Source organism: Pezoporus occidentalis, unplaced genomic scaffold (assembly GCF_034315485.1).
Source record: "Pezoporus occidentalis ecotype Australia unplaced genomic scaffold, CSIRO_AGI_Poc_V1 ctg2, whole genome shotgun sequence".
In the NCBI taxonomy this organism is placed as follows: domain Eukaryota; kingdom Metazoa; phylum Chordata; class Aves; order Psittaciformes; family Psittacidae; genus Pezoporus; species Pezoporus occidentalis.
Window position 1 is genome coordinate 12,589,448 of NW_026913855.1, and position 27,123 is coordinate 12,616,570.

Consider the following 27,123-nt stretch of genomic DNA (forward strand, 5'->3'; position numbering starts at 1 on the left):
GCAGCTTCTTTAGAGGAGGACTTCAGATAGAAATGAGGTGATGGAAGCTTAAGTGCAAGGAGCCATTTCAACAGTGGCAACAACAGTTGCCTGCTAGCCCACGGATGGCAAACACCTTCTATGGGAATCAGAGCTGGGGTACAAAGCTGAAGCAAAAGACCTGCTGCTACAGACTTGCTATTCATGCTGCTGAGAAGAAGGCAAAGTTGCTAGCTACTGCAGGTTCCTCCCAGAAATACTTTCTGTCTTCTGACCTCTCTCTCAGAAGTGAGAGCCAGCTTGGATTTCCAGCACAGACAAAGCAGATGATGGTGATGGTATGCATCATTTGTCATTTGTTCCTAAAGCCTATTTTGGGTACCTGAGGATGAAGCTTAGATACCTATGGTTTATCAAAGCATATTAGAATCATAGAATCATACAATAGTTAGGGTTGGAAAGGACCTTAAGATCATCTAGTTCCAACCCCCCATCCATGGGCAGGGACACCTCACACTAAACCATGCCACCCAAGGCTCTCTCCAGCCTGGCCTTGAACACCGCCAGGGGTGGAGCATTCGCAACTTCCCTGGGCAACCCATTCCAGTGCCTCACCACCCTAACAGGAAAGAACTTACTCCTTATACACCACCTAAATTTCCCCTGTTTAAGTTTTAACCCATTACCCCTTGTCCTATCACTACAGCTCCTAATGAAGAGTCCCTCTCCAGCATCCCTATAGCCCCCCTTCAGATACTGGAAGGCTGCTATGAGGTCTCCACGCAGCCTTCTCTTCTCCAGGCTGAACAGCCCCAACTTTCTCAGCCTGTCTTCATATGGGAGGTGCTGCAGTCCCCTGATCATCCTCGTGGCCCTTCTCTGGACTTGTTCCAACATTTCCATGTCCTTCTTGTGTTGAGGACACCAAAACTGTACACTGTACTCCAAGTGAGGTCTCGCAAGAGCAGAGTAGAGGGGCAGGATCACCTCCTTCGACCTGCTGGTCACGCTCCTTTTGATGCAGCTCAGGATACAGTTGGCTTTCTGGGCTGTGAGCGCACACTGAAGCCGGCTCATGTTATGTTTCTCATCAACCAACACCAAGTCCTTCTCCGCAGTGCTGCTCTGAATCTCTTCTCTGCCCAACCTGTAGCTGTGCCTGCGATTGCTCTCACCAAGGTGTGGGACCTTGCACTTAGATAAGTGAAATGAATGGAAGTGAGAGTAAGAGACATAAATCAACATCTGTGAACCATGAGGGTTCTATCTGCCTGTCTGCTACAGTGTCTGTTTAGAGACAACAGACTCTTCCTGCAACATGTTTAGGATACAGCTGTGGTGAGTTAGCGCACTAGCTGTCTGCCTTTTTGAAATTCCTAAACTTAGAAAGTCAAAACTAAAGGCCACTGTTGTTCAAGATCCTAGTGTGGGACTTCCTAATAGGCAATAATGTATTCCAGGAGCTCTGTTTCCAAGATCTAGTCCTGTGAGCAGAAAAACACATAGTGGCTGATCCAAGTGGTAATAATGCTAAATGCTGATTCTTCATCTGCAGGTAGAAAATGCATTTTTCTTTCTGAAGAGGACTGCAAATTTTCAAATCACACACAGAGAAGTCTTGTATCCCTTAGGTGTTGAGTCCTTAAAATATTGCAGTGAGATTATATACATTAAATGCATCCAGATTCCCTAGTTTGATTTGGTTATTGATAAAACTACAAGCACTTCCAAATAATGCTTCATAAAACTGCTGGTTTAGCAAGTGATTCTGCAATCAAATGTGTTCTGAAATTCTGTGTCCTTTTTGAAATGCGCTGGTAATTGCATTGCAACCCAGATGCTTCTTTAGTCTTACTCAGTTCAACACTGTCTTGTTTGAAGATTGTAGTTTCACTACGTTTTCAGAGAAAAGGAACATAGCAGCTAACTGCAGAACACAGCAAACTGTAAAACATCTTTCCATGTTAGCTTTTCCATTGCCCTAGCAATTGATGCTATTGCTTCTCTTGCCCTGTGAGTTACAGCTTTAGTAAAGCACTGCCGGATTCAGGTCAGCAGGACTCTGCTGGCACTGTAGAATGACAATTCTTATCTGTTTTCTATACCCTGACATTTTCAGTAAGGCCTGGAAGGTTTGGTTAATAGGGTTTGTCAAAAGGGAGCTACAATATAAAACGTTGAAATATGGAATAAGAGCAGGGCAGAGAACCCATGTCACATTAAATGTTACAAAAGCAATTTCTAGGAGACTAATTATTCATAATAGATAACTAAATTGTAAATCTCTATTACAAGTGGGGGATTGAATGCGAGTTTCCTTGGAAAGCAGTTCTCAAGTCTGCTACTTTAATAGCTAATGCATAAAGAAAATGATAGATGTTCCAGAGGCTTTGGAAGATGAGAGGTCAAAGGATGAATGGACAATAACTCCTGGATTCATTCACTCTGCAAATCCTGAAAGATGTATTTGCATTATAAAATGCCTGATAGACTTTTTTTGTAAAGTCTGATATTCAAAGCATTCTGATGTAATAATACTTTCTGACTATTGCTAGCTAGAGAGAGGATGAAGGGACTGACATTAGAAGAGGGGCATGTAGATATGCTTGAGGGTACATAGCTGGATTTTCAAAGAACAGTGATAATCAGGTACTTCCTGAAATTCTTCGGCCTCTTAGGTGCAAGGTGCTTTCTAGGATGGTAATTATACTTGCTAATGCACCTGTGAAATCCTGCATCCTACCACCTGTCCTTTCCATTATGCGGCATTTTATGAGAGAAGAGGAAGGGCTGTGGACAGTGCCCGTAAGAAGGGGTTCTCTGAAATACCCTTTTGGGATAGGTCATGCCACATTTCTTGCTTTTGTTCTCTAGATTGCTGATCAGCCTTTGGTTGTTCTTGTTTACTACTAAGTAGTTTTTAATAAGTAAACAATACATTGTGGGTCAAACTGTATGTCTGGCCATAGTGTTCCTGTTGTTACTTCTGCTGTCCTTCTTTGTTATTGCTTCTGTTATCATTTGCCATGTAAATATATAGACTTACTAACCCAAGACAACGTGCTATGCAACTGGAAGTGTATTCCTAAGAAACAGGGATGTAACTGTCCTCTAGGGTGGCTGAACTCTTCTTTCTGGACTGGAGGATATCATCCATCTCATTAGCAAAACATTCTTAAAGAAACTTGCTCCTTTATGGAAGTGTTAAAGGGGGAAACTCTTCAGACCATAAAAGGAAAGTATCACATTCTTGGTGTCTTTCTGAAGCTGTGAGAGGAAATAAATGCAATAAGGCTATCTCTGTCAAAGCATGTATCATAAATGAAGCTCCAACTCTTGGAGTTGTTGAGGATTAATGAGGAATGTTTGTGTACAGAATAATTGCATTAAGTGTGACATAAATGTAGACAGGGTGGAGGAGAGTTGGATTTCTTCTGCTTCTGAAGGAATATGTGAGCTTTCAGGAGTTCACTGTATTGGAGCAAGTTTGCAAATGCCATTATTGTTTGCCATCAACTTTTTCTTTTTTTTTTTTTTTTTCCTTTTTTTACTTATAGACAACATTGATCTGTATCGTTGACAAAGAGCAAAACCAGTACCTTTGGCTAGGTAGTGACCATGATGACACTAACATTTCTGTATTGTGATGGTGGAGAATCCTATTACCTGAAAAAGAGCTTGTATAGTTGATGAACTTCATGGACTTTAAGCAATAGATGACCTATTCTGTTGCCTCGACCTGGGATTAATCTGAGCCTAGGGTAGAGATGTCCACAAAGGCATGAACATAAATCTAGCAACTCTTGTCCAGAGGAATTATTCTTGACTGCCTAATATCTAGCCACAACCAGTGGATTGTTACATCATGGGATGAGCCATCAAGAAACTAGAGAGGAAATGCAGGCTTTTTTATTAGTGGAGTAATTCTGTAGACAGAAATGATGATTTTTACCATAGGAAATCACTGTTTTGGGTAGTCTTTGGATCAGCAAGTTGAATATAGTGATTCTCTCACCTCACAATTTTTATTTTCAGAAAGCTTGCTTAGACTTTACCAGCAGTAAAGCTAATATTGGTATGTGTCATATATGAACAGTAATTACTGGTCACTATGCGTTTAATTATTTTTGTGCACTTAATTTATATTAATTTTCATTTAAAAGAGTGTCAATAAAATAATAAAGGACAGTATAGTACCAAAGACTACAGTAAAATCAGTACAAAAGCAGACAGATTTCCTGAGTTTGCGTATGACATGATTTACCGTGCAGCACAGCCATTCTTCCATTTCATAGTCCATCAGATTTGCATGACGAGACAGTGCTTCATAGATAGTCTGCAATAGATGGTTGCTACAGTAACAAGATATGGAGAGAGGCATGTAATAGGAAAAAGAAGAGCCTAGAGTCTGAGATATGGGCAATGGAAAGGGGGATTAAAGGTCTGACCTCAGAATACTCTCCAATGTTTTCATCTGAGCAAGATCTAGAGATTGATTTCCATCTTTCCAACCCTAACTATTTTATGATTCTGTCTTTCTATTTCTGAAGTTTCCAGTAACTCTGGGACTTCTGTCAGCCCAGAGGCTAGTGGCATAAGATGGCATGTTTGATAAGTTTTCAGTTGTAAGAATTGTCTTTCCAGTAGAAGACACAGAGAAGAGGCATGGATCTCATCCTTGACTAGTTAGGAAAATCTGTCTGATGCTTTTACTCAACTGGTTGTTCATCTCATGAACTGTGCTAGTGCTCAGATCTGTCTTGTTCCTTTTGGGAGTCAAATTCAATTTCATAATTAAAAGATTAATATAATTTCACAGTGAGGGATTAGTGCGTGATGGGGAGGATGAAAGTGGGGGTTCTTTGCTGTCCCATTTCTAACACTGTATAGCTATTGAGGTGAAACAGAAATTGTGGTTTGAATGCCCTAATATACACTGGGTTTTAGCCCATAGAGCTGAATGCAGTAAGCATTCTGGACACAGTTGAGGTCTGTGATATCTGAAAATCATTAAAAACTGTTGTAAAGGTGAAAGCTTAACTTTTCCTGAGATATATGGGGGTGGAGGCTTTTTATGTTTGCTTTATTTTTTTCACAGCTTTGAGTTTATAAATGAGTTTAAGCAGTGATTTTCAAGTGAAAACTGCTTTGTTTAAGATATTTGGACTGGCTTGGTTTTTAAACTTTTTATCTAGAGGGGGTATTTTTTTACTCACCTACCTGACTGGATTCTTTAAGAACTGCTGCATTTTGATTATCATGTAACTTTTCTCAAATTTTCAAGAAACCAGTGCAATTCTTTTTAATCAAGTGTATTTTTTTGGAATATTTTGCAAAAGCAAAAGTGCCTGGTGATGCCAACGTTTGTAATTTTAATTTTTGTTTGGGCAATCTTTGCATTGACTAATGATTGTTGAAACTCATATGTGCTATCTTTATTTTTGGTGAGGAGCCCTCAGTCAAGCACAAAGCCCCATCAGTGAGAAGGAATAAAATGGGCTGTGGATGAAAAAAAAAAACCACCAACATTTCCAGTGATTTTTCTTCCATTGCTTCTAGGCACTCATTCAAGAGTCTTTTAGTAATTTGTTCAACAGTTCACATGTATGCGATCATAGAAAAATGAAAACTTCTCAGAGCTTTTTGCATTAACAATTATTTACTTCTCTGTAAGTGCCACAAAGCAGTGAAATAAAATTTCTGAGAAAGGTGTCCTCTAGTCATACAGTTGAGGTGGAGCCAACTCACTCCAAAAATGTGATGAAACATGCACCAGGGAGGTAGAGCCACTAGGCTGCTGCTGAGTGGCTTCCTTCTGGTATTAAATAATAAAATTAATATGAGATTTTTCTAAAAAGGGGCTGCCAGAACAGATTGTAAGTGATGCTGATGTCTTCTGGGACAAGCACATAATAATGTGCTCTGCTCATGTCCTTATATTTTATAGAAATGTTAAAATCTAGGATTATAAATTGTTCTGCTAGCTGCTATTATCCATACCAAATGATTTTTTGATACTTCAGAAAACTAATGCACAACTAAGAAAATGCCATTGCTATAGCTTGTGCAAAACATGTTGTAATATCATCAGCTACAGCAAGTAAGTTTATTTTACTACAGAATTGCATTTTTTAATTGATGGTTAAAGGTCATTCATTTTAATATTTTTATTATATAAACATACAGAATGTCTAAAGTAGAAGGAAGACCATTCTGTGTTGCATTTTTTTTTCTCTATCTACATTCATACTCTATTTTTTAATATATTTAGTTGTGGAAACAGTCACATACTTTTAAAATAAACTTTGCCCAGCACCATGAGGAAAGGGAAGAAGGTTTTGAAGAAGCATTTACATTTTTGCCAAAAAATGACTCAGCAGTTTACATTTGCAAGGAAGCAATAGTGTGTTTTTTCTGAATAAACCATTGCATTAAAAGTTGATTTGTTCCAAGAAAAGGGGCTGAAATTAGTTACTGACATGCAATAATTCATTTCTTATTTTACCAACAGTAATTAAATTGCCTGGAACTGTTGTCATTTAACAGCCTATTGATTGGCTAATGTGCATTACTAGCATGCAGGCTATTGGTAAAATCCAAGGATTAAGAAAGGAAGAAAAAAGAAGAAAAACCTCAATAATTTTCATGACCATCATAGATGAATGATTAATTTATTTCATAATGAAATGCAATTTTTGCAAACATAGGTTAGATTTTAAATATGTAATTCAGCATCAATAACCCTAAAGAAGGGAATGGTAGTCATCTATTAGTTCTTTGGAGAGGAGCAAAATGGCTAATTGTTTGTGCTTTGTTTAAACCACATGAAGATTCTATAGCTCTTCCTTCCTTAAAAATCAGAGATTTCTGCTTGGATCAGTATTTTTATTATTAAATTCCTTCCTCTAATCATATAATTGGCAAAAAATTCTGATACTTTATTCCTTTTGTTCTACCAGCATCTAAAGAAACTTTGTCTTGTGCATCGGATACTCTCAGCCTAAAAACAACTACACACAAAAGTGGATATAAGCAAGTTCAGCGGCTTTGATTTTGTCCAGTCAAATTTGATACATTCCAGTGCTGCATTAGTGGCCTATGGGGGGAAGGGGCCGGGGGGGGGGGGAATCAATGAGGTCAACATCTAGGTCCCAGCTGAGAATAATCCATCTCATAAAAATAAACCAAAAAATTCTCCATCATCACAGTAAACTCTAATTTATAGTGTTGCAGGCTCCTAACAGAGGAAATAGAATCGAATAGACAGGGAAACAAAGGTCAATTTTTTAAAGGAAAGATGTGAGATGGGATTTTCTAAATCACCTAACCATCGAAAGACTAATAGCAAGCATGTCTTTCTGTGAAAACAGGACTCAGCAGTTAGAAGACATGAGGAGGGAAATGAATTGGATATATTAGCTGCCTAAATGGGAAAGAAGTATTGAAATTCAGTCCAATGAAACAGTAATTAAGAGACTGATGAAAAAAAAAAAAAAAGAAAGTATTAAAGTCATCATATACAGCTTCTAGGAGGATCAAGGGGAATAGAATAGCTCCAGGACATAAAGCTGAAGAGACTATCTGTATTACTCAGTTTATGCGCTATGGCTGGGAGTTGTTTGGCCAAATGCAAAGTAAACAATGCCCATGTCTCCATCTGCTTGGCTTTCTTTGCAAATCTGTGATGAAAACCAGGCACTTCTTCATACTGTTTTTCCTCATTAAAGCCACAGCAGATAAATTGTGGTGTGCAAGTGCTTGTTTTTCTCTGTTGACTAGAAAGGGAGCCTGCATCAACTGATGGGATGTAGGCACCTCCACTGCAGATGTGTGAAATTAGAGAAGATGAATACCATTGCTGAAATGGTTGCCTGTCATATCTGGGGACTTGACTAAGTACTTGGTCCTTAAATGTCACTGAACCTGAGCCAGCCCCTAAATGCAGCTGTGGTTTTTGGACCACCGTCATTCCTGTTGTTCAAAAGTAGACCACAGGTAAAGTGAACCTTCGCACTCTGTAGTCATGGTGCCCAGTGAAAGAAGAATGTTAAATGCACAGCCAGACTCCCTAGCAGTCACTAGTCTGTCTTTCAAAGTGCAACTGTATGTAAGTCCATAACATGCTTGTTTTTATTTCAATAAAACAGTAATTTAGACAATAACTAAGTATGTCTGGAAGAATATATGGGAAGGCTATGAAACTATTAATAGCATTTGGAGATTTCCTTCACTTTTTTAATGCATCACAAGTTAACTCGATATTGATTCAGTATCAAAGTTCTGAGAAACAAGCCTCTTACCAATATCTAGGATCCAATGTTGTAATTGAACTAGAAAATGTTAGATTTCCAGCATTACTGCTGAGATTTCTTCCCAATAAATGTGTGTTTTCCACTGGGGCTGAAATCACTGCAAGTGCTAGTTTTAATTTTTTTTCCTTTTTATATCTTTCCTATCATACTGGTTCCTTTTCTCCTCTCTCTGTGTAAAATAAACATAATGGGGCCCATTCTTGCATTTTACAGTCTTGACTTATGGGAGGATCATTTGAGCTACTTGGTTTAGATAATTAAATCTTTTGTGGATGGATTAAACTTGGGAGGAAAGAAAAAGGGTGGACTTGGAAAATATTGTGTAGAAACAAAGAGCCAGTAGGAATCACAGGCAGTAGAAGCCCTTGTCAGTGTGCAAGGAAAAAAGAAAAGAGGTAGCCATGGTTATGACACTGAAGCACAAGGAAGTAAAAAGAGTTCATGCTTAAAGGAGAAATGAAGTAGTGCAAAGGGTGTAAAGTGACAAGAAGAATGTATTTGGCCTCTCAATTTTGAGTGCTTGATGGCATAGCCAAAAACAGATGGCACAGCAATTTCCATTATATATGCCTCCTTATTTCAGGATCTCGCTCAAATTTCCATATTCCCTTTATCCAGCATTTTATATGTACAGCTATTAACACCCAGATTTTGTCTGTAAGCAAGTAAGCACTGAAGAAATGCAGAATATGCTTTTCTTCCTTTTTTTTCTTTTTTTTTTCCCCCCAATACCTCATTTTGATTTCCCTTCTTAGGTCTAGAATCACATAAAGCTAGTTTCTTTCAGAAAACAAGACCATAAAAAGAAGCCAAAAGATAGATTGTAGTTTGTTTGGGATTCTTTTTGTATCTTTAGCTTTTGTTAGATGCCAGTGATTGATAAATTATGCAGTGCACCTTTCCTTCCAATAATATCATTCTTTCTCATAGCAACAGACCCTGGTAAGTAACCTCAGGCACAACATCCTGCAAGGTAAAAACATATTCATGTCATTAGACACCAGAATACAGCTATGTATGGGGCATCAGGAGTGAACTAGAGTTAGGAATGTCACTGCCATTGTAGCAGCGCTTTTTGTCAAGTTACATTCACATATTTATATAAAGTTTGTTAAAACTGCATTTTTTCAGCTGGTTCTAGTCTATGCAGTTACAGTTGCCCCATGCTGGATATAGTATGGACACATATGCCTCCCCACTGGCTTTCCAAAGTGCCTGGATTTTCTTTTTCTGAAGCTATGCCGCTGTTCTGGCAAGAGTCTGTTTCATGTGAGATGCTACATGGCGTGCAGAAAAGCTTGTTTCTGGTAAGAAGCCAGCAGTTCTTTCTTATCTATAAATGGTTCATCACATATGTAGTTAATGCCAAGTAGTTGAATAGCCACAGCTATAAATAACTTTCTAGTTATATGTATTTTGTTCTTTGACTGTTTTTCCATAGCTAATTACATATAACAAATACAACATGTCAAATATAGATAACCTAGAAGCTATTTATCCTCTTTCTTATTCACCCTGGATAACTTTTAACCAAGAACATACATTCACAAAATGTGCTTGCAAGCCACAAGTGGCAAAACCTGAACCTTCAAGTATACGTGATCTACTTGAAAATAGATGCTTAGCCACTAACAAGGAAGAAATTACACTGACTTTTAATAGCTTTGTCGCACACTTACCTAAGCATCAAAAACTAAAGAATGTCTGAGCCTCTCATTATTTCTAAACAAGTACAGTCCAAAACACATTTTAATCTTTCTGATTGATTGGGCCACAGAAGAGAGAAGAACTTCAGTGGTTGAAATCACAGGGAAGGCAGGCTCAGGGACTGTGTGAATGAAGAGCCTAGGTCCACTGTAGGAGAGGATCTGATTCAAGACCATCTTAAGAATCTGAATGTGCAGAAGTCCATGGCACCTGATGAAGCTGGCGAATGAAGTTGCGAAGCCACTGTCCATCATATTTGAGAAATCATGGCAGTCAGGTGAAGTTCCTGATGACTGGAAAAAGGGAACTATAACCCCCATTTTCAAGAAGGGGAAAATGGATGACCCAGGGAATTACAGAGCAGTCAGTCTCACCTCTGTGCCTGGCAAAATCTTGGAGCAGATTCTCCTGGAAGGCATGCTAAGGCACATGAAAATCAACAAGGTGCTTGGTGACAGCCAGCATGGCTTCACTAAGGGGAAATCCTGCCTGACCAATTTGGTGGCCTTCTATGATGGGGCTACAGAACTGATGGACAGGGGTAGAGCAGTTGATGTCATCCACCTGGATTTGTACAAAGCGTTCAATGCTGTCCAGCATGACATCCTTGTCTCTAAATTGGAGAGACATCAATTTGATGGATGGACCACTCGGTGGATAAAGAACTGGCTGGATGGCCGCAAGCAAAGAGTTGTGGTCAATGGGTCAATGTCCAGCTGGAGACCAGTAACGAGTGGTGGCCCTCAGGGATCGGTGTTGGGACCGGTCTTGTTCAACATCTTCGTCGCTGACATGGACAGTGGGATTGAGTGCGCCCTCAGCAAGTTTGCCGATGACACCAAGCTGTGTGGTTCAGTTGATACGCTGGAGGGAAGGAATGCCATCCAGAGGGACCTCAACACGCTTGTGAGGTGGGCTGATGTCAACCTTATGGAGTTTAACCATGCCAAGTGCAAGGTCCTACACCTGGGTTGGAGCAATCCCAGGCACAGCTACAGGTTGGGCAGAGAAGAGATTCAGAGCAGCCCTGCGAAGAAGGACCTGGGGGTGTTGGTTGATGAGAAAATGAACATGAGCCAGCTTCAGTGTGCGCTCACAGCCCAGAAAGCCAACCGTATCCTGAGCTGCATCAAAAGGAGCGTGACCAGCAGGTCAAAGGAGGTGATCCTGCCCCTCTACTCTGCTCTTGTGAGACCTCACTTGGAGTATTGTGTGCAGTTCTGGTGTCCTCAACATAAAAAGGACATGGAACTGTTGGAACAAGTCCAGAGGAGGGCCATGAGGATGATCAGGGGACTGGAGCACCTCCTGTATGAAGACAGGCTGAGGAAGTTGGGGCTGTTCAGCCTGGAGAAGAGAAGGCTGCGTGGAGACCTCATAGCAGCCTTCCAGTATCTGAAGGGGGCCTATAGGGATGCTGGGGAGGGACTCTTCATTAGGGACTGTAGTGACAGGACAAGGGGAAATGGGTTAAAACTTAAACAGGGGAAGTTTAGGTTGGCTGTAAAGAAGAAATTCTTTCCTGTAAGGGTGGTGAGGCAGTGGAATGGGTTGCCCAGGGAGGTTGTGAATGCTCCATCCCTGGCAGTGTTCAAGGCCAGGCTGGAGAGAGCCTTGGGTGGCATGGTTTAGTGGAAGGTGTCCCTGCCCATGGCAGGGGTGTTGGAACTAGATGATCTTAAGGTCCTTTCCAACCCTAACGATTCTATGATTCTATAATTCTATGAAGTCCAGTAACATTTTGCCCTGGAACAAATGTAGCAAGAAAATAATACAGAAATTATGAACTGTCTGGATCAGATGTAGTTCCCAAAACATATATCATCAGGTTCTGTGCTTTTTCATAAAGCTATAGAGTTAATCTACTATCATGTTAGACAAGCTAAGTCTGTCTAACCTTATAAAAAAGTACTATAGATATGTATACCTCTTAGATGCGTGAGCACAATGGTAAGTACACACAAATCTGCCAGGAAGATACTTTAGAAAGGACGCCAACCTCATGAGAAAAATATTAAAATATGGTTTATGTTTTGGTGACTATGGCTTATAAGAGTTTCTATATCCTCTAAGAATACAGAAATGTAAGTTTTAAAACTAACTTTTCATATCGGTGTATGCACTTTTGTACTGTCATACCATTAGGCTTGACTGTCTGTTCATTCCCGTTCCAGATCTAAACATGGGATCTAAACAGGATCTAAATGGAGAAATGTGACCTGAAATTTCCTATAGAGAGATGTTTTACTCTAAATTGTAGAAAAGCTATTCTAAAATAATTTTGGATTTTTACATTGCATTTGGCCAAATAACAGCAGTTAATCAATACTCCCAATGCTTGTATCCAGTTTCTTGTCTACCTATGAGACATAATGCCAATATATTTGTTTTCTTGTGGAATTACCTGTACATGAGAATTCACACTTATAGCTGTTGCTCCTGTAATGAAATAGATCTTCTAGCCCATAATATCATCATCCTGGGCCATAATAGACATGAGTTCTCATGTGCCATTGGTGCTTGGACTGGATTCCTGTCATTGCAGACACAATCTGAACTGTTGTTGTTTCCCTCCAAACAGTGGGCATGTGTTATTTATCCCACAAGTTTCCAGTTGCCAGTGTCTGAAACTCACACAGTCATAAACCAACAAAGGGAAAAAGAGAACACATAACATAGGATTCAGAAATAATTCATGATGATTTAGTTTAATTTCAGTTACTATAACCCTAAAGCTCCATTAAAACCTAAAATGAATGCTATTTCCTCCTGAGAGCAGAGAACAATCTGCTAACTTTTGCCAAGATGAGAGCTATTATGGTGTACAACATGAATGCATATAAATTACAAGGTTTATATTTGCTGTTTTTCCTAACGTTAACTTTGACTGGCATGTCAAATTAAAAGCAAGAGGAAAAGAAAAAGAATAACCTGCATCAGATTAAGAAGCATGTAAGGAAGTGTAATTTCTAATTACAAAATGCAAGACCTTCACACTTCAAACAGTCCAAACAGGTTTTCTTTTAATGATTAGGTTTCACTTTCTTCCCCTTTATACTAGAGATGCATAGAGCACTACAGTAGTATTTGGAAATAATTCAGTAAGCTGGGTATCTCCCTTTTTCACAACTCTAGTAACACTGGGGATGTTTCAGGTTTCCTACTGTTAATGTTTGGTGCAAGGAATACAGGAAAATGAAAGTAGGTTGAAAACTGATGATTGAAACAAAAGTAGAAAATCAAAGAAAATTTTATATCTCAGGACATGACACTGAAATTGGCCTGAAGACTCTTGTAATGGCACTTGCAGCCTTTTGCAGGTAAACAAATAGAAAGCTGCTTTTCATTAAGGAAGACAGATGCTGCAGAGAGCCTGGGTCTCCCTAGAGCAGCTGCTCTATCTAAGATCCAAATAGGTCATTTAAGCCCTCATCCCACAATGAGAACTATTGGGTCAGAATGTGCCTATCCAGGGATTAAGTCATGACCTGATCAAAGTGAAAAACTGGCATTTTTATATTTACTTAAGGTATGTTTTCAGAACATGAATATTTCAATGAGATTTTTTTCCTGCCTCACTCCTTATATTTGATACAGAGAGCTTCAACTTTGCTCATTTCAATTCAGCTGATTTCTGCTCCTGTTGTTCAGCTCTTTTTTCATTCAGATAGTTTAATTTACCTACTCTTTTATACACACAGCTACTGTGTTTATGGATAGTGAAATGTCTTTCTGTATGTCAAATGAGCTTTTAAAAAGTATTATACTCTGCAGGCACGCAGGGGAAGATGTTTAAACATAGCTTTCTCCTGCCTAGGCTTCCAGTCGATTGAATTTTGAATCTCCTATGAGGTAAAAAAATTGATTATGGAACATTTTGGATAGGGCTTGGTACATAACTGTATGGCTATTTATTGAGGTGCATTACCAGAAGCATCATAAAGCAACTGGATCTGCGATGTCCTTTTAAGAAGAATATTGGGTAGGTAATGGCTTAACATTTCTAGCTTCCTGTTGAATATTTTGAGCAAGAAAGGATATTGCTGTAGAAGTCTACATTACTGCAATATGATCTTTCCCTTCTTACAGAAGCTGAAAAGCTTATCAACATGTAGTTGGAAAGCCAACCGCTGCCCAGCAGCCAGGGAGCAGTTGGCGATGGATGAGCAGAGACAGAATTCAACACTCACCTTCTGCCTTGGCAGTCATTTGGGGCAGCTGATGCTGGTGGTAAAGCTAGCAGGGGAGGCTGTCTTTCCCACTGTTCTGCATTGCCTCACCCTACACGCTTTCTCTGTTGGTGGCAGGAGACTCTCTCTTAGTGTTTCAATCCTCTTGTATAGTCTGTAGGGTCACTGCTGTGTTTTTTATCCCATCCCTGGCTTCTTGCTGCTCTAGGAAGGATGGGTATAGAGACATAAATTCCCTTTGCTATAGCTTTTGGCAACGTGGGCCAGTCCATAGTTAATGGCAACTCTGATGTCAACAGAAGCAAAAATATACTTTATCCATACAGTGAGCTTTATAAGATGTCTCAGAGTACAATGTTTGGGGTAGGAAAAAGCTAGATCAAAGCTGTAATTTTGTCTGTTTTCTTTCTGCACTATCACTTATAATTTAGACCGTTTTCTGCTGAAGAAAACATGAATTTATAGTCGTTCCCTATTGAAACTAAGAAGTACAACCAACTTTCAAGGTTCTTAGTGAGTCTAAAACATTTACCAAGCTTGTTAATTTCATTACTGTATTATGTCCAATTGCAAAATCATTGGTCTCAATGCAATGACTGCTTTTGGCACTCTCTCTTTCTCCCTTTGTAGCTTCAAGTTAACTTTATTATTGCTGAAAAACCCTAGTATTTTTATTCCTGTTCTGAATCTGGCCACTTCCAAATCCCTGGGGTTCCAAGTCAATATGTTTGGTAATGACTTCATAGAAAGGAAAAGAAGCCAATTTATTTTCCATTGTTGTGATAAATGCACACCTGAACTTTCAGCTGCTCTTGGCTTCAAAACAAAAAGTAACCAGCCTTGCTGGGTGACTCTATGGTCTGAGGAGCAATCTGTGTCATCAGAAGTACTGATACCCCATTTTCTTTGCTTATTTTTCAATGCTCAGGTGACTTATCCTCCAGATCTGAATGCAAAAGTATGAGACACAGGCATAAAACTGAAAGAGGAGATTCCTTTAAACCTGAAATTAGGATAAAGCTCAGACATTTGAACAAAGACTAATGTTATCTTACAACAGGTACTTCATAAAATCCCACAGAGGAAGACCATGCCACTAAAGGGGGCACAGAGGTGCATACAATTAAAATAATTTAAAATTAATGACCAGAAATTCAGGTTTTAAGGCAATCAATGTTTTCTGTGTAAAAGAAGACACTAAATTTTATCAGGATTTTCTGTCAAGAGACATTTTCTTCACATGCGGTGTATGGTAAACCCTCAGCCAGAGTTACTGGATTCCAACATGATGCTCTTTTTTTTCTTCATACTGTTTCTTGATGTGACTGTATTCTTAAAGGAGGTAGATACAAAGCCTTTCTCATCTTCCCCTTTCCTTTTATTTTACCTTGTAATTTAAAAAGTGGGATCAGGTTTTGCTTTCTTATGAGTTCTTGTAGATTTATACTTGTGCAAACGAGAACTGAACAGAGCCCACATACAGTCATGAAACTGAAAAAAAAAAACCCAAGCAAAACTCTAAAACTTCAGCACCACCACCACCCTTTCAGAAACGCCGGTGGACAAGTTTTCTGTATCGGGAGCCTCCAAATCTATTGTGTGTAACTGGACACATTGGGTTTGGGGCAAAGCAACCAGTGATGCCTATAAACGAGGGCAAATTTTGCATTCAGTGCTTGCTGCCGTTGCCCCAGCAGCAGCAGTTTGACCTGAGCTGGCTGGCATACTGCAAGCTCATGTATCTCTGCGTTGTGATATAGTCACACAAAAGTGGCATTAATATAGAGGTACTTAAGTAATAGTATAATTCTGAATAGTGTCCTCAGAGGATGAATTGTACTGAGAACCAGTTTACTGATGCTAAATTGAGCACTAAATTGAAGGCTTAAAAATGAGGAAGCTAGTAAAAAAGATGTTAAGGTGAAAAGTGAGGAAATTAAAGTGTTGCAGCTCAGCATGGAGGCTACTTAAACATCCCATAAAATGAGTAATAAATGACTACCCCTAGGAAAAAAAAGAGAAACTCAAAGAGCAGGATTGTAAATTAATATGTGTAGGTAAAGGCAAATTCTGGAAAAGCTGAACATGCCTCTGTACAGGAAGGGAAGAACTTAGCTTATGAAGATGATTATAATTAATGGTAGGTAAATATGAGGCAGAAATGTGAGGATACTAAAAGGCATTTTGCAAAGCAAACAGCCAAAAGCATATAAACAAATAACAAAGAATTGTTTAAATCTACAAAGAGCAGGAAGCCTGCTGAAGCAGACAGAGCCAGAGTCAGCTAAAGGACAAAGCCCTACAAGAGGGGGCAGAATAGGAAACAGCTGTGTGGGAGCTCTCCTGACTGCTTCTCCTGGCCATGCTCTTTCCTGGCCTGGTGTCCCCTGCTCAGGATATTTCTTTTTCCTGCCACAGGCCTTCACATGTGATTTTGTGTTGTTTTCTTTTTTTTTTTCTTTTCCTATTTTTCTTTGGTCTGTGGACTTTCCTTCATCAGTGGGCACAGTCTATAGCCTGTGTTTCCAACTATCCCCTGGAGAAAGGGATATTTCCCCAGGATTATTTAAGTCTAGCAGCATTTTGGAAATGGAAGGCCTGTAAAATCCCAGACTCGAAAGATCCTAAGGGAATTTAATCTCTATAAATGTTTTGTCAACATTTTCTTTTACCTCTTTTGTGGCTTGTATTGCAATTATTGAAATGTGGGAGCATATGGTATAACATAAGATATTAAAATGATAAAGAATACACAAAGCATCCTTGCAACAGCTTTGTGCATCTGCTTCAGCAACTTGGCTAAATTCCAATATGGGTTATTAGATTCCTAAATTCCCTACTCTTTAATTGTCTCTGTGATAAGGTCGAATTGCATCTATTCTAGTGTCCTCTGCATCTGTGCCTCAGTTTCCCAGCTGTATGAGCCTCTGATTAAAGAGCTGATTTAAGATTAACCCTCGAGCCCAACTGCTAAATCTTGCTGCACCAAAATGGTCCTTGAAAACAAATTAGTCTTTTCAGCCTCACTTCTGAGTTGCTGGTACTCTTCTTGTGTCTTTGGAGGGCTGAAAAAATTGTATTTATCACACTTCTTTTTTGAAGTGTCCTGAGTCCTAAATAGCAGTAGTCCTGTGAAGCTACAGCCTAGGCACTTGAAGAGTAAGACACTCTGACACAGTCTGCTGCCTTAATGTGCTGCTAGCAGCTCATTCCTCCCTAAGCATCATTTTATATGGTGAACATTCACTAAATTTTAGTATTGCAAAATAATTTCTGAAATCTGGAGGGTAAAGAATTGTAAAAGAATGTAAGTTTATGGTGTGTCACCTAACATTTTTCTAGTTCGTTCTCTGAATAATTTGGGAGTGTTTGGTATTTACTGAGTAGAATCCTGCTTTAAGTGCTTTTTCTTTGCCTTAAGGTCTGAAGATATTATTCAGGCTCTGAAAGTAGTGGAAAATCACTAGCTAACATAGAAAACTGATTTTTACATGAGGTAGCCACTCTATTGTATAGGGGTTTATTGAATATTACACTATATTTAACAGTAGAGAGAGATTCAGGGATGAATGAAGGGAAGTGATTGGTAGAAAAAATTATGATAGATCTCCTTATGTAGCTGTAAAAATGACATATAGAATCTTTTCTTTTTTTTTTTTTGTACAGGAGGAAAAATAAGCTCTGGGTTTGAAATGTAGCTTCAAGGAATGGCTGGTAAAAAAAAAAGAACCTGATGAGAAAAAGTCAAGGATATGTGCCAGTGGTAATTGTGTTTGTTTTGCTTTCAGTTAAAAATCATTTTAACCTGGAAAAGTAAAAATGTACATGATTGGCAATTTTGATACTGTATGAAGCTAAACCTTTAGAATTTCCACAGGTGTTGAGAAAAGTGGAAACGTTTTTTATTGTAAAGCATGTTTTTTAATGGTTTGAAATAATAAGTCTAATAATGTATATATAAATATGTATGTGTGTGTATACATGATATTCAGGGAAGGCGAGGGTAGGACGAAAAGAACTTCCAATAGCTTGGCAGTCATATAAAAACAAACAATAATCAGAGTAAGTTAAAATTTCATAACAGGAAATGTAGAGAGCCAAATCATACTCCCTGTGCACCACTCAAGTAACCACACTGTGCTCTGGGGAGTACTGGGGGCAAAGGATCTTCCCACCCAGATGTTCCACAGCTGCAGCAGGGTGGGTAGAATGGGCTGCTTCATTGAGGAAAGCATGGTCATGTGGGGAAAGTGCTTGGCTGAGATTTTCAAAGCCACAGAAGGGAAACACTCAGGTCCATTAATTGGCATTCAAACGAAGGGGACCTTGAAAGTCCCTGGCTTATTATTTTTATTATGATTTTATTATTATTATTATTTTCCTCTTTTGTGGGGAAAAGAGATCAGAGCTGTAATTGACTGAGGGTGGTCTGTAGGTAATGTGCTTAGCCTGTATCTCAGTCCACTCCTTGTCCAGAGTTGCTAATGTTATCCCAAACATCGATTTTTTCATAAACAAATACAGCTTACTATAAAGCTAGAGTCCAGACATCACATTTTTATTTGCATCTGACCTTTCCCTGAATCAGGAATGTTTGAAAATAGGTCACTGTTCCATCCTCAATCATAACAGAGAAAATATTTAGTTATGCACGTGGTATGTACTTTTAATGGAAATGTTTACCTAATGAATATTGTGCTGTGCTACAGGATAGTTATGCCTTCCTTCTTCCTTCTCTTATCTCCTGTGCTTCTGCTAAGAGACAACACTGAAGACCCATGACAGAAATGTATTTTTTTTAATATGAGCCACATTAGTGTGACAAAGCTTAAAATAACTGCTGTTGAAAGAAAAAAACATTTATGGGAACTACTTTATATTCTTGGCTCCTATTTCTCAGCGTTGATGATTATAGCTGTTAAACAAATCACTGCAGTATTTCTTCCGTGTATCAAATTCATGGGCTTGAAATTCCTCATAGAGCTGATCAGTTCTGAGCTCTAGGAAATCTTGATGGAGGGGAATAAAAAATGGTGCTGAGAATAAGGGTCATAAAGGATGTAGGTGACAGAAGTGTATCTTACAGAAGAAAGCACAGCATCAAGAGGCAGGCCACAGGAGCTATGCTTCTAGCTTGGACATGGACCTCATGTTTACTCTCTTGTGCTGCTTCTTGGCACGTTTGTCTTGTTCACATAGGTGGAAATTTGTTGTCTGCTACTCTGTGGGGAGGATGTGCTTAGCTGCTCCTGGTGGGAGCAGCTTAGCCAGCAATAGCTGGTTCTGCTCCAACAGAAACTGTCAAGTCACACCTGTATGTTTGCAGCCTGTAGGTTGCCTACAGCCAGTGATGCCAGCCTCTGGGTGCTGGGAGAATAGTAATAGTTCTATGGCTTGGCCCAGGCAGCCTACAAGTTTGTGATGAATCAGTGCTTGTTTCTCACACTAAACTTGCAACAGTGCAGTTCAGAGATTTGAAACCCAGATGTTTAAGGTGAGGCTCCAGAAGCCTTCAGGTATCTAAATTAGGGTTGGACTCCCAGAGATGTAAAGCATTTGAAGGTTATATTCTAGTGGCTGCCTTTCATCCTTTCTCCTGTTTGGCCACAGGTCCTCAGTGGCTCAAAAATCACACTGCTACTCAAGCAAAAACTGCTGGCTGCAAAGCAAATACATTTGTAAGCATTTTGCATGTTTCATGTTACTTGCTCACTCTAGCTCTTTCACATTCATGGGAGTCAATGAACTTTTTGAATTTGAGATTTTCCTCCCTTTTTCCTTGCCCCTTCCCCTATTACTCTTTCTGTGAGATACTATAGTTGAGAGCAGACAGACCTATGTGGGGAAGAACAACATGGATCAAGCCTTGCAGAATGAAATCCATTAGACTGCACACAATGTGAGAAACAGCAATGGCTTTAGATGCTTTCTGGCATACTAGGTGATCCACCTGGAGCCCACCAAAAGTTAAATGTTGGTGAGATTTGGCTGCTGCCTGCCTTCCTGGCATTTCCTAGCTTACACTATAGGCACTGTAGCTACAAACATGAGGATACTTTTGGGATCCCAGAGTCATATGGTCAAATGTTCAAAAATAAATGCATATTTGTCAATGCTGCTAATGCTTTTCTGCAGATTTCAAAACCATTTTTCAGCCTTGTACTGGAAAAAAGTTCCAATAATTTATGTTACCCAGATGTTTTAAAATTCAACAGCTTTCAGTACCCATAAATTTAATAGCATTAAACACCTGCTGGCTCAGAGTAGCAGTTCTTGCCAAAAAGAAAAGCAGGAGCAGAGAGATACACTACTAATGTGCTCTTTTCCTTCCCATCAGAACTAAGGATCTGAGCTGAAGCCCAGCACAGCATTACCCCATGCAGTGCAAGTTTTTCTGCCTCTGTGCTTCAGAATAGAGGACTCACAACAATTCTAGCCTGCCAAATAATATGGGGGGGGGGGGGGGGGGGGGATAAGAAAAAGGAAAAACATTTTGGAAAGTTAGGAAGGAGACTTTTTTAGGCTCTTACTGAAACACAAAGAAGCCTGATTATTGAAAACAGTGAAGAAATCTATCATGAAAAAGCACAGCCTGGGGCCTCATGGGAGGGATGGAGGAACACAGGTCCATGACAGTCCTACACCACTTACACTACTCTGAGAGCTGGACCTGAGATGTCAGAGGAGCATGAAGGATCTGACTGCAACAAACAGGTAACATGGTGGTGACAAACTTCAAAAGGACAGATTTCAAAATCTGTGGAGAAACTCATGAAGGGAAAGCTGAAGAGAAAAATTAAATGCTTAAAAAATTAAATGAGAATTGAAGTAATTTAAGAGTAGTTTTGAAAGGAATACTGATGCATTTAAAACAGAACAATAAGCAGAGAGTCTTAACAGCGCACAAAAGTTTTCACAGACACCCTCACAAAGAAAATCTTCAGCATGGTGTCACCAGGTTTACAAGCCCTTTATTGTTATTAATGAGCATTGAACGGATTTTTAATTATACCATGGTTGCTCGAAAGGAAGAGCATAAACAGTGATTCAGAGAGAGGATGAAGAAATGGAGAAGGACTCTCCTGCCTTCTCCCTGGCAGAGTTTGGGGGCTGGCGACAGGGAAGTGAAGAGTGGTTTTGGAGCAATTTTTGAGGTGTTGCTGTGGTGTTTTTTGAGGAATGTCCTAGCAATCAGGCTATGCTTGCAAGGTGGCATTAATTCATAAATTGAATAGAAATATTTCAAGTTGGAGCTTTAAATGAGACTGTAACAGTCAAAGAACTATGTGTTTCAGCCACTGTAAGCAGCTTGGAGTGTGGCTTGTGATCACTACCTTCTCTCAACAGGGAGTAGTATACAGAGCCAGATGGCTGCTTTCTCATACCTCAGACCCTGCAGAAGGACTGAACTGAAACAGCACAGCTTTTAGGAGCAGCTGATTGACATATCAGTGGAAACTGCACACGTCAAACCAAGTAATTTATGTGAATTAATTTTTCCAGTGTAGCTTATGGTGGTCCTGTGTTTGTACAAGGTATCTTAGTTAGATTTGTGTACAGGAATAGTCTTGAGGTTTTTGTTTCAAGAAACATCTCCAGGTAGAAGCTATAATAATAATGTTTCACAAATAGGAGGCAGTTTACCTTCTGCTCTTGAAACAAGCCAATAATGTACCTCAGACTCCAAAGGGAAATGTATTGTTAATGGAAAAATTGTCTTCATCCTCTCTTTCTATTTAAGGCAGCCTTCGCTGCCAGTTTATCATGAACACATAAGGTCTAATGCAATACGAATTAGACTGTATAAAAGTAAGAGAGCAGTGAGAACTCCAGATGTTCATTAGTGGAGTGGCTATTGTAAAAGGCCACCAAGGAACTTCATCTGTTCTGTTCCCTCAAAGGTTTCCAGTCATTAAATAATTTTCAAGGGACTCATATCAGCAGATTCTATTGTTTCCTTTTGAGCACTGTGGGCTGAGTTCACCACTGGCATTGGATAAACAGTTTCAGTGCAGTTGCCTCCACTTATGTTAGTGCTGAATTTAGCCCTCTGCCGTTGTGCATATGTTCTGCGAAGGCCACTCAGGTGCAATGACAGATGAGGCTTTAAAACTTTATTGCTCTGTGTCTAGAAACATAAGTAACAGTTAATTTTGCATTGCTCTAAATTTTTTTAAAATAAATTGGGGTTTTGAATTGTATTTCATTCCTACATTTTTAATAAAGTATAATGGGCACCAGCCTTAAAGTCACATTTACAGGATTAGATTTTCCACTTGTATAAAGAAAGTTTTTTTTTCTCCAGACAAGATGCACTTACGCATGAAATTGCAGTAAGCTGTATCCTGCCACCCATTGTGCCAGCATAGGGTGTACACCACGTGTACAGCATAGGCTGTAGAGAAACACCTTATCTACCAAAAGAGAAATCCAACATCGATCCTGTTCACAATGTCAGAACAGCTTTAATCATAGTCAATAAGAGGCTGAACACTTATTTATTTTAATTCCATTTTGTTGCATTCACTTGCTTGAGTATGCATGTGAACATGGTTGGGTGGAATGTTTAGAGTGGTTTTATACCACCTTAAGTAGAGGAACAGTCCTCTGGGTCACCCAAAGATACCCACTTGTTCCCTTTTCCACGCCTGCTTCACTTTTTCTGCCTCCACCATCTGTTCTTTGCTTTAGAGTATTAATATTGCCCTTTTTTTTTTTCTTCATAATTTCTGACACTGTAGTTGTAAAGGACTTATCTTCTGGTAAAGAACCAGGATCCTAGGCTCCTTACAGGGAATCAAGATGTACTTTGTAGGCAAAGATCACCAAAGCAGTTAACTTGAAGAATGTGAATAATAACATTGTCCTTAGTAGTAAGCGTACAAAGGAAGACTAGCTACTATAAACATTCAATCACTTTGGTTGTCGTTTTTTTCCATTTAAAAAATTCTTCTTCAAGTCAGTGAAGATTTTACTTGGAAAGCCATGGGGACAAAGAAGTTTATCTTGTTAGTTAAGTATTCAGTCCTTAAAAACAGACTCTTCCAGAAATGGGAAGAATTTTGTTATTCTAGTTTCTTAAAAGCAACAAGTTCTGGAAGCAACCTTAAATCAGTGGAGAGAGAGACATTTTCCTAGAACAGAAAAGCAGCATTTTCATAATATTTTTAGTCCAAATAATACAACGCTAAATATTGTTAGAGCTCTTCTTAAATACTCTTTTCTAAAGCAAATAGTCAGGTAGTGACAGGGCAGAATTCTATTTTTTACTTCTATGTCTTCACGAAGCTCCTGCCTCTTACTGGCTTACAATTGAACAAAATACCATAAAACCACCAAACCTCTCCTTCTTAATTAAAAGACACAGTTTATTATGGAATCAGTTTTTAAGAACTATACACCAGGCTTTCTAATTTTTGCTTCAGAAAGGTTTCTAACACAGTCTAAAATGAGATATTCTTTTACAAAAAAAAAACAAAAACCTGCTATGTTTTTGTTTATTGTTTTGAAATATGCAGTATAGAAGACACAACCTTTTCTCAGCCTTTATTGTCACAGGTGATGATACTGCTGAGGCCAAATTCAGTCCTTGTTTACAATGAGAGATGGGAGTATATGCCTTCTTGTGGAAAACTGTTTTGGATCTCTCAAAACTTTTTGAGACCGACCATTCAGCTAGGATAGGAAGCCAGGCAAAATAAATTGAGCTGTATTATTATATGATTTCACTCAAAACAATTGTACTGAAGCATATTTGTGCTGGTAGAAGAACCCCACCCATATGAATGCTGTTCCTACCGAGTTCCTCGCTCCATCAGGGCAGATCAATTCCACACTACTCAAAGTATAGTGAAATTACAGTCCTGAAGAGAAAGGGTATACCTTTGAATGTGCAGACATGAGGCTTAATCAATAACTGCATTATTGTAAGTTATTTCCTAATTAGGTATATACATTTATGTTGATAAATAGAATAGAAGTTTATGGAACTGGTCCCTAATTTTGAAACTTGTGGTGCTGTAACATAATGTTAAGTAGAATTCTTAAATTAGTTGTCACTTTAAGACTTTCACTTTATTTTGAAAACTGAAAGACAACTATTTGTACCTAACCCAATGCTATGCCCATTTAGTGCTAGGTCTAGTGTTAAACTTCTGGGCAGCGTCTGTTCCAGCTGGAGTCCGAATTCCCAGGCTGACAACCTGTTGTCTCTATATACTTCCTCAGAAAAGAGGGGCTCCTCCAAAGGGCAGAAGAAAAGCCAAAAAAAAGAAGAGAACAGCAGCTAACTGGACAAAATTCACATTGAAGTATTGATTTTAACTCCCATCGCACAGATGGGTTGTTGGTATCACCTCTACAGGACCCATCAACTGGCATCTTTTCCTGAGGGCAGGGGCCTAAAAGAGGTTCTTTCAAAGGTCTGAGCTGGGATAATTCTCATAAAGCATAGCCAGAAGGTAAAATGAACCTTTTGTAAATTAACCTTGTGATTAATCTACTCATCCAGACACACAGGATCTGTAACCCACCCCTCCCAAAGAAGTTGCATAAACACATCTCCCGTGCAAATACCTGTAATCCCAGGCTGTGAGGGAAAAACAGCTCAACCTTTCAGGTGCAGTTATGGCATTGGGCAACAAACAGAAGCTGGACAAATCTCAGAGGTCTGGCTCATAGATAGCATGTCATGTGTCTGTGCTTATTTATCTTGTATGCTTTGTTTACTGAACTGTAGATGGGTGTCCTGGTTTTTGATCTCTGTTCTCAGAGCTCTTTGTATGCCTTACATTAAACTATAACAAACTGAAAAGCAAAAATAATTTTGAGAGTGGCACATACTTTGTTTCAGTGTTCCCCTTGGAGGGAAAACTAGCAGGTCTCTTCAGAGCTTCAGGACATTGATAATCCTTCAGAGGTAACCATGGGCACATTGCACGTTCAAAAAGAAAATAATCTGTTTCATGTTGTGTATGCCACCACAGTAAAGGTGCAACACTGGCAAACTTCTAAAACACTTGGACTGAGGAGCTGATGATATTTAGTCCTTCCTGGTAGACTGGCAGTGTCTCCAACCCAAGGATTTGGTATTGACAAGAGAAAGTCAGTATTTCAGGGCTCACAGGCTTGGTATCACTAAATAAGGGTCTTTGCTTGGCTAAAGCCAATTCTTTAATGGCAGAAACGTGGAGAGACTGTAAAACACTTTAGTGTAGTTCATCAGATTTGTGAAATTAAGTGAACACTGAGAAAGGAATATTTTTCCTTTTTCTTTTTTTAAATAATCTTGTTTGGTTGATTTATCTTCCTGTCCTCCTTACACTGTCTACACTGTCTACACTTTAATCTGTTTCTGGTTTATGGGAACTATAAAAAGTCTTTTACACTGAGAGATTTACTTTATTTGAATGCAAATTAAAACTATTATCTTTCAGTTACAGGCCAAAGATTGCAAAATAATGCTTGTTTATAACCTGAAAAACTAATCTTCCTCCCCACCCCTCCCCCCAAATGCCACGTAAATTGTTTAGTTAAAGCAGAAATGTACAGTTAATTTTTGCCAATCAGTTACATGTTTTATATACTGATTTTCTGAAATAGATAACAAGGCAAAAAGAGAGTTAGATTAGAATGATATGAAAACTGCAATATACTTTGCTGCTGCTGACTGTATAAACACATTTTTGGTCTCAGCCTCTTTGTTGTGGTGGTTCCAATGAAATTGAAGAGGCCATAGCAGTCTATGTTTGGGTCATATTTTTAAAGTTTGTGCTTATGAGAAGATAAAATGGAATTCTGGAACGTCTACAGAGACAGAGAGAAGAGGAAGAACTTACTACCTTTGTGCAAATATGACAACACAGATGATATTTTGACAAAAAAAAATGCATTGACTCTGTTCTGATACAGCAGTCACTTTCTGACACTAGAGTTAACCAGCTTATCCTGCAGCTTCTATAGGGTATGTGAGCAGCTCTCAGCATGCCGCCTGGGGTGCATCTGTCCCTGAGCAGCTCCATCACTCCACGTCCAGGGAAAGCATCCATTGCTGCAACAGGATGGTGTGTTCCACTAAAGTGAGGCTTGGTCTAAATTGGCCCTAAACCATGTTTCTTTGTCACATTTGCCTTCATTGCTCAGTACAATGATGATTCTGCTACTGGGCAGAAATCTTCATGTTTACAGACCTGTCACCAAAGTGACTTTAGGAATGTCACACAGCACATGGTGCTAGAGTCAGGAGTAAAAATCCAGCTTCTGCTTATCGTGTCCTATCTCACCCCTGAGAAGTCTTGTGCCTGTCTTCCTCATTATTCCTTAGTTACTTACAGGGCTTACTTCTGGTTCTTATTCTTGTGCCTTTTCAAAGAAATGCACATTTCTCTAAAGTAATTTTTCTCTAATGCATGCATCAGGTTTCTTGGTAGGCTATAAGGGGCAAGAACACAATCACATGCCTGCTGCATACAAAACCAGTTCTGTGTTTCAGTCTGGCTATGTGGACTGTTCTCTGTGAGTACAGTGATTTTGTGTCTTGTCTTTTCCTTGCAATTTAAAACTGGAATTACAGCCATAGAGAAAGGGCACTTCTCTCCCCCCACAGCTTCTCTAAATTAGATATGAACATCAGAAGAGAGACATGGAGAAGAAACCCTGAATATCCTTATTTCCTCTGCACTTGTAGTCCAATCACACCTTGCTCAGATGTAATGATACGGAATAAAAGGCACCAGGATTTCATGCTGGCCAAATAGGGAAGTTGTAAGGGGAATGTTTGTTCATTTGCACATTGAGAAATTAATGGACACTCAAAGCCATACTGGTAACTCTGGCTTGATTTATTTTTTTAGGGCTGACCAGATGACCAGTGAGAGAAGAAGACACTAGTAAAGGTCAGACACTTCCAAATTACATCCTTTCTCTGTATTACCAGT